The sequence below is a fragment of the Lucilia cuprina genome, chromosome 6 (assembly GCF_022045245.1).
Source record: "Lucilia cuprina isolate Lc7/37 chromosome 6, ASM2204524v1, whole genome shotgun sequence".
Classification (NCBI taxonomy): domain Eukaryota; kingdom Metazoa; phylum Arthropoda; class Insecta; order Diptera; family Calliphoridae; genus Lucilia; species Lucilia cuprina.
In genome coordinates, this window is record NC_060954.1 from 11677500 (window position 1) to 11691371 (window position 13872).

General features: G+C 28.2%; 1 protein-coding gene across 12 annotated transcripts in view; it reads left to right on the forward strand.

Moving 5' to 3' along the window:
• LOC111680611 (protein muscleblind) overlaps positions 1 to 13872 on the forward strand; it is a 135260-nt gene that overhangs the window by 74664 nt on the left and 46724 nt on the right. The window lies entirely within an intron of this gene.

A 13872-nucleotide genomic window follows, 5' to 3' on the forward strand; every position in this document is an offset into this window, starting at 1 on the left:
TAGTCTAGTCTATAGTCTAGTCTATAGTCTAGTCTATAGTCTGGTCTATAGTCTAGTCTATAGTCTAGTCTATAGTCTAGTTTATAGTCTAGTCTATAGTCTAGTCTAGTCTAGTGTAGTCTCGTCTAGTCTCGTCTAGTCTAGGCTATAGTCTAGTCTATAGTCTAGTCCATATTCTAGTCTGTAGTCTAGTCTATTTTCTAGTCTATAGTCTAGTCTATTGTCTAGTCTATAATATAGTCTTTATTCTAGTCTATAGTCTAGTCTATATTCTAGCCGATACTCTAGTTTATAGTTTTGTCTTTAGTCTAGTCGACAGTCTAATCTATAGTCTAGTCTATAGTCTAGTTTATAGTCTAGTCTATAGTCTAGTTTATAGTCTAGTCTATAGTCTAGTCCATAGTCTAGTTTTTAGTCTAGTCTAGTCTATAGTCTAGCCTAGTCAATAATATTGTCTATAGTTTAGTCTCTAGTCAAATCTGAATTTTAATCTATAGACCCTTCTAAAAACTAACCTATACTCTACAGCATAGTCTACAACCTAGCATAGTTTATAGTCCTTTTCTATTTTCTCCAGCCTATGGTGTAGTCTTTTCATAGTATATGTTTAAGTCTATAGTATCGTCTAATTGTTTTTTTCTGGCTTTGTCTATCGTCCAATTGCTTAGTATATAGTCTATCGTCCAGTCTATGGTACATTGTATACAGCCTGGCCTATAGCCTGTCTATTCTGCATTCTCCTCTATGTCCTTGTCGCTAGTCTAGTATAGTGTCTCGTTTATAGTGTAGTCTATAGTCTGGTTCATTGTCTAGTCTATAATCCTGTCATTTTTGCTGATTTAAAACATTTCCTGAAATTTTTAACTGATTAAGTAGTTTTTATAATAAATTACCGAAAATGTTCTCATTATTACCAAATAATCATTTATTTTATTAAAAACATTTTTTTTATTCATGTTTAAATGTCTGTATTTGCACTTAATTAAATTAATTAATTAAACACTCCAATTTTGTTGTGATTTATTGAAAAGTCAACATACATTTTAACAACTATTGCACAAACAAATTCATTAATTGATTGTACATATATGTGGGAGTGTTCTGTGAACAGATAAAATAGTAAATTAAATATTTTGTTAAAATATTTGAAAAGGTTATATGTTTGAAAATATTTTTGAAACAGAATTTATTGGGAAAATATGTAGTTGTAAGTTTATGTTAAACATTTGTAAAACACTGATTTAAATCACTGATTTAACTTGATTTTAAGTAATAGTTTGGGATGTTTGGGATTTTTTAAAGATTTTTAAACAGTTTTTAAAATTGGATTTAATTTTGGAAAGTTTTTAATATTGGTTGCAACTATTATCCTGTCATCATTTAATGTCAAATTATATTTTTATTTTAAGCTCGATTTTAATGAAATATATGTTATTTGAATGCCAACAGATATAGGTTTGTAACCCTTTTAATAACAAGTTTATTTCGACTTAATTATGATTTTTAATGATTTTTTTTTAAAGAAAAATTGGAAATTTTTCTTTTGAATATTTATAATTATGACATAATGAATTTAAAAATCATTGGAATTGTTGAATAATTGCACAATAACATCAAGTAAACTTCAAGATAATTCTATTTCCATTATGTTGGCATTTGTAGTTGGAACAAATCGTATTAATATTGCTTGAGTTTTGCTGTAAGAAGTAAAGCTTCCTTGACGTTTTGTTATTGAACAGTTTTATAAGGTGTTTGAACTTTTTTGTGTATATAATCGTTAATTATAGTTCGATTTTAATAAAATATATGTCAAAGGCTTTGGAAATACTTAAGGCTTTATGGTCTATATGTAGTATTTATGTACAATGACTTTTCGATTTTTAATGAATTTTTAAAAAATTAAAAAAAAAATATTTTTTTTTTTCAAATATATTTTCCTTCAAATCGCTCTTAATATCTCTGAAAATATTTAATCGATTAAAGATTTTGTTAATCTATCTTCAAGACTGGATGTTTACAAATTTTTTGATATTTCATTTTTTAAAATCGGACTATAACTTCTCATGTTATGCTTAATTAAGTAAAGCAACCTCATCAATATCGTATATAACACGAATAATGATAATTTAACATATCTTTAGCATAGTTTTAGGAGCAGTTAATAAGCAACCATTTTTAATGGTACATATGAACGTATAAGTAATATACACCAATAACGTATAAGTAATAGATATATAATTAAAAACCAAGACGTATGATTAATATTATTATAATTGCAATTAATAAAAAGTATACGCAATATTTAATAAATAAATCCGTTTTTGCAACAATAATTATATTTAAATAAATAGAGCAAGGCAAAAAGCTTATTTATAATAAACAACATGCTTTAAAGCTTAAATAAAGCTTTAAAAAAGAAAATCATAAAATAAAAAATTTAAATACTTAAATAGTAAATAAATATATATGTTTATTAAAACAATAAATAATTTAATACAAAAAAAAAAAAAAAGAAAAAACATACACACACATTCTCACGCACACACACAATAATAAAAAGAAAAATAAACAGAAAAATGCAAACAATATAAATAAATTAAATTAAATACACAAAGTAAAACCAAATAACGAAATATAAAAAATATTTAAAAGAACACAAGAACTGAACAAAAAAAAAAACAAAAGTAAATTTTACAATAAACAAGAATTAAAGAAAGAAAAGTAAAAACAAATAAACAAAAGAAAAAAACAAATTAAAATACCAATTGAAACATGTCTGTATCGGCAGCACGTTTCTTGCCCACTTCCAAAGGATGCTGTTGACCTAAAGTCAAGGCAGCGACGGCTGCAGCATTGGCAGCAGCTGCGGCTGCATTCGCTACATTCGTTTGCTGTGTAGCCGGAAGTGATGAACCGGGCATTGTGGGGATGGTTGGAGGTGGTGGCAGAGGTGGTGGTTGTTGTTGAAGTTGATTATGTTGTTGTTGTAGTTGATGTTGGTGGTGGTGTTGTTGTTGTTGTTGTTGATGATGTGTCAAAGTTGCAGCGGAAACGGAAACAGGTGCAGTCTAGTGGTAATCGAGAGCGAGCGTGCGTGTGTAAGTGCGTATATATATGTGTGTGTGTGTAGGTATGTGTATAATTGCATACCAGCAAATGTGCAGAGAAAAATGTTTGCATTTTTGTGCATAAAGACATATATATATATTGATATTTGTTAATTTAAGAAAAATTTTATATATATAAATTGCAAACACATATACAACACATTGTCACACATACACACACATATATATATTTTTGGTTAAATAAAAATGTTTACAAAAAAAATTTAAATTTAATGTAGACATTTTTATATTTTCCATTAGTTTACACATAAACACACATTTACAAAAGTTTTGTTGTTGTTGTTGTTGTTTATTAAAATAGTGATCAATTTCAATAATTTGTAATAAATTAATTTGATTTTGTTTTTGTAATCATTTTAGTTAATATCATTTTATGGTTGATTTAATTTTTATTTATTTATTTTTTTTGTCATTATTAATATTAATTTATTTTAATTATTTTATAAAGCAATAGAAAATAAAATATATTTTGTAAATGTGTATTTGTTGTTTGTGTTTATTGTGTGCAGTTTTTTTCGATTTGTTTCAGTATTATTAAATAGTTGCAACCATCCATCGTAGCGTTATGTTTGTTTTATTTAATTTGAATATAATAAAATAGTTGGCAGAGGTGTCGAACAGATGATTAAAAAGTTGGTGAAATTAAATGAAAATAAATATAAAAAAAGAAAAAAAGTAGACAAAAATTATAGAAAATAATTGATAAAGTTTGTTTGTTTTTTTTTAGTGTTAACAGAAATTTGTTAATTCAGTCACAGTTTACTAAAGTCACAGAAAACTAAAATAAAGCCTACTTTTGGGGAAAATATAACAAACTTTAAGGCAAATTTTAGGTTGATCTAAACATTTAGGATTGATCTTGAATAGAACCCAGAACCTTAAAAAAAAGTCAATAAAATGGATAGATTTACAATAAGACTAAAGAGAGATCTATTGTCCAGACGAAATATAGACAAAACTAGAGTCTAAACTATAAGAAGATCCAGTTTATAGAATGATTTGTAGTCCACACTGATTGACTTTTAAGGCTATAAACTGATTTACTGTCTAAGGCTACAGAATTGTCTATAGTCAAGACTATAGAGTGATCTATATTCAAGGCTATAGCCAAGGCTATAGACTGATCTATAACCAAGACTATGTATTGATCTATAGCCATGGCTATAGACTGATCTATAGCCAAGGCTATAGACTGATCTATAGCCAAGGCTATAGACAGATCTAAAGTCAAGGCTATAGACTGATCTAAAGTCAAGGCTATAGACTGATCTAAAGTCAAGGCTATAGACTGATCTATATTCAAGGCTATAGACTTATCTATAGCCTTGGATATAGATCAGTCTATAGACTGATTTATAGCCAAGGCTATAGACTGATCTATAGCCAAGGCAATAGACTGATCTATAGCCAAGGCTATGGACTGATCTATAGCCAAGGCTATAGACTGATCTATAGCCAAGGCTATAGACTGATCTATAGCCAAGGTTATAGACTGATCTATAGCCAAGGCTACAGACTAATCTATAGCCAAAGCTATAGACTGATCTATATCCAAGGCTATAGATTGATCTATAGCCAAGGCTATAGACTGATCTATAGATAAGGCTATAGACTGATCTATAGACAAGGCTATAGACTGATCTATAGCCAGGGCTATCGACTGATTTATAGCCAAGGCTATAGACTGATTTATAGCCAAGGCTATAGACTAATCTATAGCCAAAGCTATAGACTGATCTATAGCCAAGGCTATAGACTGATCTATAGCCAAGGCTATAGACTGATCTATAGCCAATGCTATAGACTGATATATAGCAAAGGCTATAGATTGATATATAGCCAAGGCTATAGACTGATCTATAGCCAAGGCTAAAGTCTGACCTATAGCCAAGGCTGTAGATTGATCTATATCCAAAGCTATATAGTGATCTTTAGCCAAGGCTACAGAGTGATCTATAGTCGATAATCTTATAGACCGATCTACAGACAGATCTATAAAGCAGATTACACACTGGTCTCTAGAGCAAAATACAGACTGAACTTGTAAGCTAATCTACACAGTAGACTGCAGGCTGATCTATAGAGCAGACTACATGCTAATCCGTAGAGCATCCTATAGACTAATCTATAGAGCAGACTACAGGCTGATCTATACAGCAGACTACAGGCTGATCTACACAGCAGACTGCGGGCTGATCTATAGAGCAAACTACATGCTAGTCCATAGAGCATCCTACAGCATGATCTATAGAACGGACTACAGACTTATCTGTAAAATAGACTGTAGATTGATCTATAGAACGGACTACAGACTTATCTGTAAAATAGACTGTAGATTGATCTATAAAACAGACTACAGATTGATCTATAGAATAGAATATAGACTATAGTTCAGATCATAAAGCTATGTATAGATCTAATCGCCAAACACTATAGATTTGATCGATTGATTGATCTGTTATCTAGACTATAGACTAATCTAAATGCCAGAATATAGACTGATCAATAATGGAAATTATAGAATAATCAATATTGTATACTATAGAGTAAAGTGCAAACTATTATGCAGCCTACAAAACGACCAAATAGGAGACAATTGACCAGATTATGTCCGCAGACAATGATCGATTAGTCTAGTTTATAGACCGATCTAAAGTCGATACAATAGACTTTTCTATGGTCTACCTTAAAGATTGCTATATAGTTTGCTAGTTTAAGCTTAAAAGTAAGCTTTTCAGCAAACATTTAACCCCTCTAGTATTTAGCTTTTTTAAGTTTTCCTTTGAAAGTTTTTAGCATAAACTGTGACTAATTTCTATAAATAATAGTTAAAGTTAAATTAACGTTTTTGTTAGTTATAGTTAAAGATTAAAGCAAATAGTAATTTTAAATAGAAACACAGCAGATTTTTTTTAACAATAGAATAAGCTTTTAAAAGCTTTAGAAATATGTATTAGATATAGGAATAGTTATAGTTAAAGAGCAAAAGCTTTTATTCAGTTCCATACAAAAAAAAAAAAAAAAAAATTTGTGTTTAAAGTTTTGGGGAAAAGAAGTAAGATTATTATTCGGACCTATGATTAAAACCTGTTGTAGGACTTAAGAGCTTATTGTTTAGCTTTATACAATTAAAAAGCTTTAGTATTAAAGAATATTTAAAAGTTTTTTAAACATATGTAGTTCCTATTTTGTACTTCATTTTCGTTGAAAACTGTTGGACTTAAGTTTAAAGATTGAAGCTGAGGATTGGAAGATTTGGGAAGATTTTAAACTTAAAGCTTGCTAGGTATAAAAGCATTTTTGTTATTTAGGAGAATATAGTAATTTTTCTTACAAGTTTTTCTTTTTCAATTAGTTCCAGAGTAATTTCAGAGAGTTATTTCTTGAAAGTTTAAAGAGCCTAACTTTTTACTCAAACATCTTTGAGGTGTTCAAATAAAAGTATAAAGGAAAACAAAGCTTTTGTCTAGTCAGTTATTACTCATTTTTAAAAAGAACTTTAAAAAGAACTTTGAGATTATTTTTCCATAATAAATCTTTTGTTCATCTATTCGATTTTACAGACGTACATTTTTGACACATTTTCTTAAGCTTTTAAAAGCTAGTTTAAAATATTTATATTTTACATCTGCTTTTGTTTAAAAAATACATAAAAATTTTTTAAAATAAAATAAACTAAATTAAATAATTTAAACAAATTATATAATACATACATAAATAAAAAGCTTAAAAAACTAGAGAAAAATTAGGCTTCCTTTAAAAATTATTCACAAAAATATAAAATCTTAAAAAAAAAACATTTATATTTAACCGAACTGTGAAGAGCCTTTATATATTGATAAATCAAAAATAAGTTTAATAAACTTTTTTGTATATTACTTTTGGTCTTTTGTAATAATACAACAAAATCTCTTTTTTAATATTTTTCACACATTCATATTTTACTGTTACTGTTTCTATTTATTCAGAAACAATTTATAATTTTATATAAAAAAAATATCTATAACAAATAAAAACCAATGGAGCTGCTTTCCTTTATTTTAATTTTTTTTTGAATATTTTAAAATAAAATGTTACAATTTCTTTTATTTTAAATTAAACAAATAAACAAATTTTTCCATAAAATATACCAGAAATAATGTTAGTGAAAGAAAATATCACAAATAAAAATTTACATAAAATTTTTGTAATAAGAATTTTATTATTACAAAAAAAAAAAAAAACTGAAATATAATGTTTAAGGGGAGAAATAAAAAAATGTAAAATAAAGTTAAACAAAGGAAAAGTTTTTCTTTTTTTTCTGAACTTGTATTGTGTTTTAATGTATTCAAATGTTTAACAAATTTACTTTCTAATGATTTAAATATAATAATTTACAATAATATTTGTTTAATATTTAGTTTATTATAGAAATATTAAAATAATAAATATTTAACTAAAAGTAACAGGAAATAACTAGAAAAGTAATATTTTGGTAAAAGGTAATTGTGTGGAGAATTCTAAGAGATCATTTAATGATTAAAGAACAAGTAAAGAATTTAAAAGTGTTAAAACTGAACTAGAACAGAACTAAAACAGAACTAAAACAGAACTAAAACAGAACTAGAACAGAAATAGAACAGAACTAGAACAGAACTAGAACAGAACTAGAACAGAACTAGAACAGAACTAGAACAGAACTAGAACAGAACTAGAACAGAACTAGAACAGAACTAGAACAGAACTAGAACAGAACTAGAACAGAACTAGAACAGAACTAGAAAAGAACTAGAACAGAACTAGAATAGAACTAGAACAGAACTAGAACAGAACTAGAACAGAACTAGAACAGAACTAGAACAGAACTAGAACAGAACTAGAACAGAACTAGAACAGAACTAGAACAGAACTAGAACAGAACTAGAACAGAACTAGAACAGAACTAGAACAGAACTAGAACAGAACTAGAACAGAACTAGAACAGAACTAGAACAGAACTAGAACAGAACTAGAACAGAACTAGAACAGAACTAGAACAGAACTAGAACAGAACTAGAACAGAACTAGAACAGAACTAGAACAGAACTAGAACAGAACTAGAACAGAACTAGAACAGAACTAGAACAGAACTAGAACAGAACTAGAACAGAACTAGAACAGAACTAGAACAGAACTAGAACAGAACTAGAACAGAACTAGAACAGAACTAGAACAGAACTAGAACAGAACTGGAACAGAACTAGAACAGAACTAGAACAGAACTAGAACAGAACTAGCACTAGAACAGAACTAGCACTAGAACTAGAACAGAACTAGAACAGAACTAGAACAGAACTAGCACTAGAACAGAACTAGCACTAGAACTAGAACAGAACTAGAACAGAACTAGAACTAGAACAGAACTAGAACGGAACTAGAACAGAACTAGAACAGAACTAGAACAGAACTAGAACAGAACTAGAACAGAACTAGAACAGAACTAGAACAGAACTAGAACAGAACTAGAACAGAACTAGAACAGAACTAGAACAGAACTAGAACAGAACTAGAACAGAACTAGAACAGAACTAGAACAGAACTAGATCAGAACTAGATCAGAACTAGAACAGAACTAGAACAGAACTAGAACAGAACTAGAACAGAACTAGAACAGAACTAGAACAGAACTAGAACAGAACTAGAACAGAACTAGAACAGAACTGGAACAGAACTAGAACTAGAACAGAACTAGAACTAGAACAGAACTAGAACAGAACTAGAACAGAACTAGAACATAACTAGAACAGAACTAGAACAGAACTAGAACAGAACTAGAACAGAACTAGAACAGAACTAGAACAGAACTAGAATTAGAACAGAACTAGAACAGAACTAGAACTAGAACAGAACTAGAACAGAACTAGAACAAAACTAGAACACAACTAGAACAGAACTAGAACAGAACTAGAACAGAACTAGAACAGAACTAGAACAGAACTAGAACAGAACTAGAACAGAACTAGAACAGAACTAGAACAGAACTAGAACAGAACTAGAACAGAACTAGAACAGAACTAGAACAGAACTAGAACAGAACTGGAACAGAACTAGAACAGAACTAGAACAGAACTAGAACAGAACTAGAACAGAACTAGAGCAGAACTAGAACAGAACTAGAACAGAACTAGAACAGAACTAAAACAGAACTAGAACAGAACTAGAACAGAACAGAACTGACCTTAAAGTAATCTAAAACTATAAAAATATTTACTAATTTTTACAGTAATAGTTAGAGTACAAATAATAAACCTTACAGCTAAAAGAAATCTATTGTTTAAAAAAGAAAACTAAAACTGTTAAAGGATTTTGTTGCATTACTAATAAACTATTAATTTGTTTTATATATTTTTTTAAATTTTCTTAAAGAAAATACTATAATATAACTAAAATATTAAGTAAACAAAATAAAGCTTTTAGCTAAAGGGAATAATAAAAAGCTTTTTTGTGTGTTCAAAACTGGAAAATTGCTGATAAAGCTTATGTATAGGAATAAAACTAAAAAAATAAAATGCTAAGTTAAGCTTTAAGGTAAACAAAAAGTCAAACAAAACTATTACTAAAAGCTGTTAAAGGTGTTTTAAGGATTTTTTTCCAAAAGTTTTGTGTAAAGTGCTTAATAAAAGTAGCGCCATAAAACTTAATGAAGACTAAAAAAATATAATTTAAAATGTGTCAATAAAAATATGCAAGAATTTTCAATGATATCTTTGAAAACGTTTTCCATAATTTCCTATAAAATGTCAAAAGTTTTTTTTTTAACTTCATGTCATTTCAATCATAATTTTTATATTTATTAAATAATTTTTCTGTTGCAATTTAAAAATCTTTTGCAATTTTGGTTTAATAGTCAGTCAATGGGTTTTTAATTCATATGATGTTGGAAAAAAAAAAATGAAAATAATAATAATGAAATAAACTTTATTATAATTTATAGACATTCATACGTTTATAAATTTTAATCTTTTTTTAATCGATATTCAATAATGACATGTTTTATACATATACACTTACATATATTCATACATTTTAATATTCACACGTATACATTGTATTTATGTTTATTTATATATATGTTTACACATACATATATAATGACATATTTAATATACATATATACGTATATTTTTATGTATAAGAATGTAAGCTTTAATTTATACAGTTTAAGTAGAAAAGGACTTAACAACCGTTTCCTGGTATTAATAGTAGCCACAGGTTTAAACACTTTTTGCTAGAAACAGCTTTTTCATAGTGTTTTATTTAAAGCTTAACACTTGGATTATTTTGAAAGAATTAAAGATAATATAAGTTTCAGCTTCCCGCATTAAAGCTTTAGGTGATCAGTTAAGCTTTTTATAACTGTAGTACTTAGTAGTATTGTAGTTTAGTTAAACTAAAAGTGTTTCTTACTATTATGCAAGCCCTGAATCACAGAAGAATAACTAAAAAGTTTCAATTATAAAGATTACCATTATCTCCCTCTCTTTCACGTTCTCTCTCTCTCTCTTGCTCTATCTCTCTATTAAATTAACCGTTATAGCATTCTTTCGCAAAGAAAGCTTTAATTGAGTTACGCTTTTTCTTCAATCTCTCACTAAAGGGCATGATTGAAAAGTAACATTCTCTTAAAGAAGAAGAGAAAACTAAGGCTTGGTATGAGCTTTCGAAAGTTATTGCTACTTTCTCTTTAAATTAAGTTTAATTTTGTGGCTTAAGAAAACCTTAAAAAAGCTCTTATTTTGCTCAAAAGAATGAAATGAAGAATCAATTAGTTTGTTCTGTATAAGCATGGGTTACTACACATTTATTTAAAGCTTATTATCTCTTTCTCTCTCTCAAACTAACCTTTGTAGCATTCATTCTAAAAGAAAGCTTTGATTTCAATCTGCAATCTCTCCCTAAAATGAAAGTTTGAAAAGTAACATTCTCTTAAAGAAATAGATAAGAAAAGAGAAAATTAAACAGCCATTTAAAACTTATTACGTTAAAGAGAGCATTTGAAAGATCCTGCTTCTTTATGTTTAACTTTAAGTTTAGTTTCGTGGTTTAAGAAAGCCTTATAAAAGCTGTTGTTTTGTTTAAAAGAATGAAAGAAGAATCATTAAGTTTGTCCAATGTAATCATACACAGTTATCTAAAGCTTATTATCTCTCTTTTAAATTAACCTTTGAAGCATTTATTCCAAAAGAAAGTTTTCAATATGTGAGATCCTCTTTATAACTAACCTAGCAAAAGCCTGTACATTTATACTAGTCTTTAGTTGTTGTTGCCGTCCTCATTTCGTGATCTAAACAGCTAAATTTGTTGCTTAAATAAGCTTTTGTTTTACTTAGGAGAATGAAGTGAGAGATCAGTTAATTAATCCTGTTTGATCATACAACATGTGAGATCCTCTTTATACCTAACCTGGTCTGATCCTATACACTTACACTTGTCTTTAGTTGTTGTTCTCCTCCTTAGCTTAAAAGCTTTTTACAATTCATTGTAATTTAACTCACACATGTCAATTTTAATGCTTACTACTCTCTCTCTCTCTCTCTCTTTCTCTATTTGATAGCATTCTTTCCAAAAGAAAGCTTTCATTTAGTTGCGCCTCATTTTCAATCTCTCGCTAAAGGGAAGTTTAAAAAGTAGAAGAAGTAGAAAAAAAAACACAGTCATTTAAAGCTTATTTTGATAAAGTGAGCTTTCGACAGTTTTAACTACTTTCTCTCATAATGAAGTTTAGTTTTAGTCATATTTTTAGCATTGTTGTGTGGGTTAAATAAACCTCATAAAATCTCCTGTTTTACTTAAAAGAATGAAATAAAGGATCAGTTATTTGGTCCTGTGTGCTCACATATGAGTTCCTTCTTATACACATATGAGGTCCTTCTTATATGGAGTCCTCATCCTAAGAGTTTCACAATTCGTATATGTTTAACTCCTCCGGTTTGCCTGCAGAATATTTGAACATTAAATCTCCTCAAACCAATCGCAACTAATACAATAAACACTCTAATCCTTTTCTATTAATTAATATAAATACATTCGTGTTTTTTTTTTCTTCTATAAAATCCTTTAGAAATAATTGCATTGAAACTAAACACAAACAGCAGTTAATCCCTTTTCCTTAATCCTCTAGAAGTTTTATATAAAAAAATGAGAATGTTAAACACTCTTACTCAAGCGTTAACAGCAAATTATGCTATAATAATCCGTAATCATACACATACAAACAATTCTACATACAAATGTATAAAAGGGAGAGAGTGGAGAGAGAGAGAGATCATAAACTTTCCCAGCAGTTCGACAAAGAGTCATTGCATATGAAAAAGGCAGTAATTTCTATTTATGTCTAACTACCTGGTTGACACTATTTCGTCACGGATGAACTCTTTATAAACGAGTGTAAAAACTATTGTCACTTTAGTGTACCCTTTGTAATCTAGAGAGTGGATACTTGAAACCCCAACTTAAGTTTTTTGCTGTCTCTTTAATTTAAGAGGTGACGCTTGACATCCTTGTGGAATAAGGACATGGTAGTATTGGAACTATACGACCGAACTGCTGGGTCTATGCTAAGAGTATATATGTATGAATGTATATGTATTTGTTATTTTTTAATTTTATTTATGATTTATATGGAAATAATCAACAAATTGTTTTTAATAAAAATTAATTTTTATTTGTTGTTATTATTTTTTATTTTATCATAATATGTTGTATACAAAAACAACAACTGCCACAATAAGGACAATAACAATGACAATAACTGCTGTAAAACTGCTTTAGTAAAGCATACAAAAAATTGTCATCATCAACATTTAAATCGTTGCATATTTTTAGGGATTTTTTTTACTCTCCTTTTAATACTTATTAAACAAGTCATATTATTTGCATTTTCATTATTCTGTTACCAGAGCAGGGAGTGCAAACAAACCAAAACAAAAAATTACACACAAACCCAAAGAATTATTATTGTGTGTATTTAATGTGTAAATAATAATGTCTACATTGGCATATTCAGTTAATTAAGTTGTATATGGAATTTGTGTTGTGTCTGTAAGTATAAATATGATTATCAAATATAGAAATTTTATAACAACGAAAAAAAAGATAATTTATAGTAAAACTATTTATATTTTGTTTTAATAAACTAACACATTATGTTTTGTAACCGTATTTCTCTGGCTATGCAGTTATGTACGTAACTAATGTCATTTGTTTTTTTTGCAAGAAAAAAAAAATTCTACTAAAAATATTGACAGAATTATTTGAAATATTTAACATCTGCTTTACCGCACTATTCACTTTACAAATTATTCGATTAATTTATAATTGTGGTTTGTTGCATTTTAATTGAAAATATATTTATACAAATAGTAAACATATGATTTAACTTTCTAGTTGATTAAATAAATGCAGGGAAATTTTAATAGCCTAAAGTGTTAATTTAAATAAGTTTTTTTGTTTGCCTAGAAATATGCACTAGATTTGTTTGGTATAAACACCAAATAACTAGACTATAGACTAGTCTATAGTCTCGTCTATAGTATAGTCTATAGTCTAATCTTTAGTATAGTCTATAGTCTTGTCTATAGTCTCGTCTATAGTATAATCTATAGTCTAATCTTTAGTATAGTCTATAGTCTAGTCTATAGTCTAGCCTATAGTCTAGTATATATTCTAGTCTATAGTCTAGTCTATAGTCTAGTCTATAGTCTAGTCTATAGTCTAGTCTATAGTC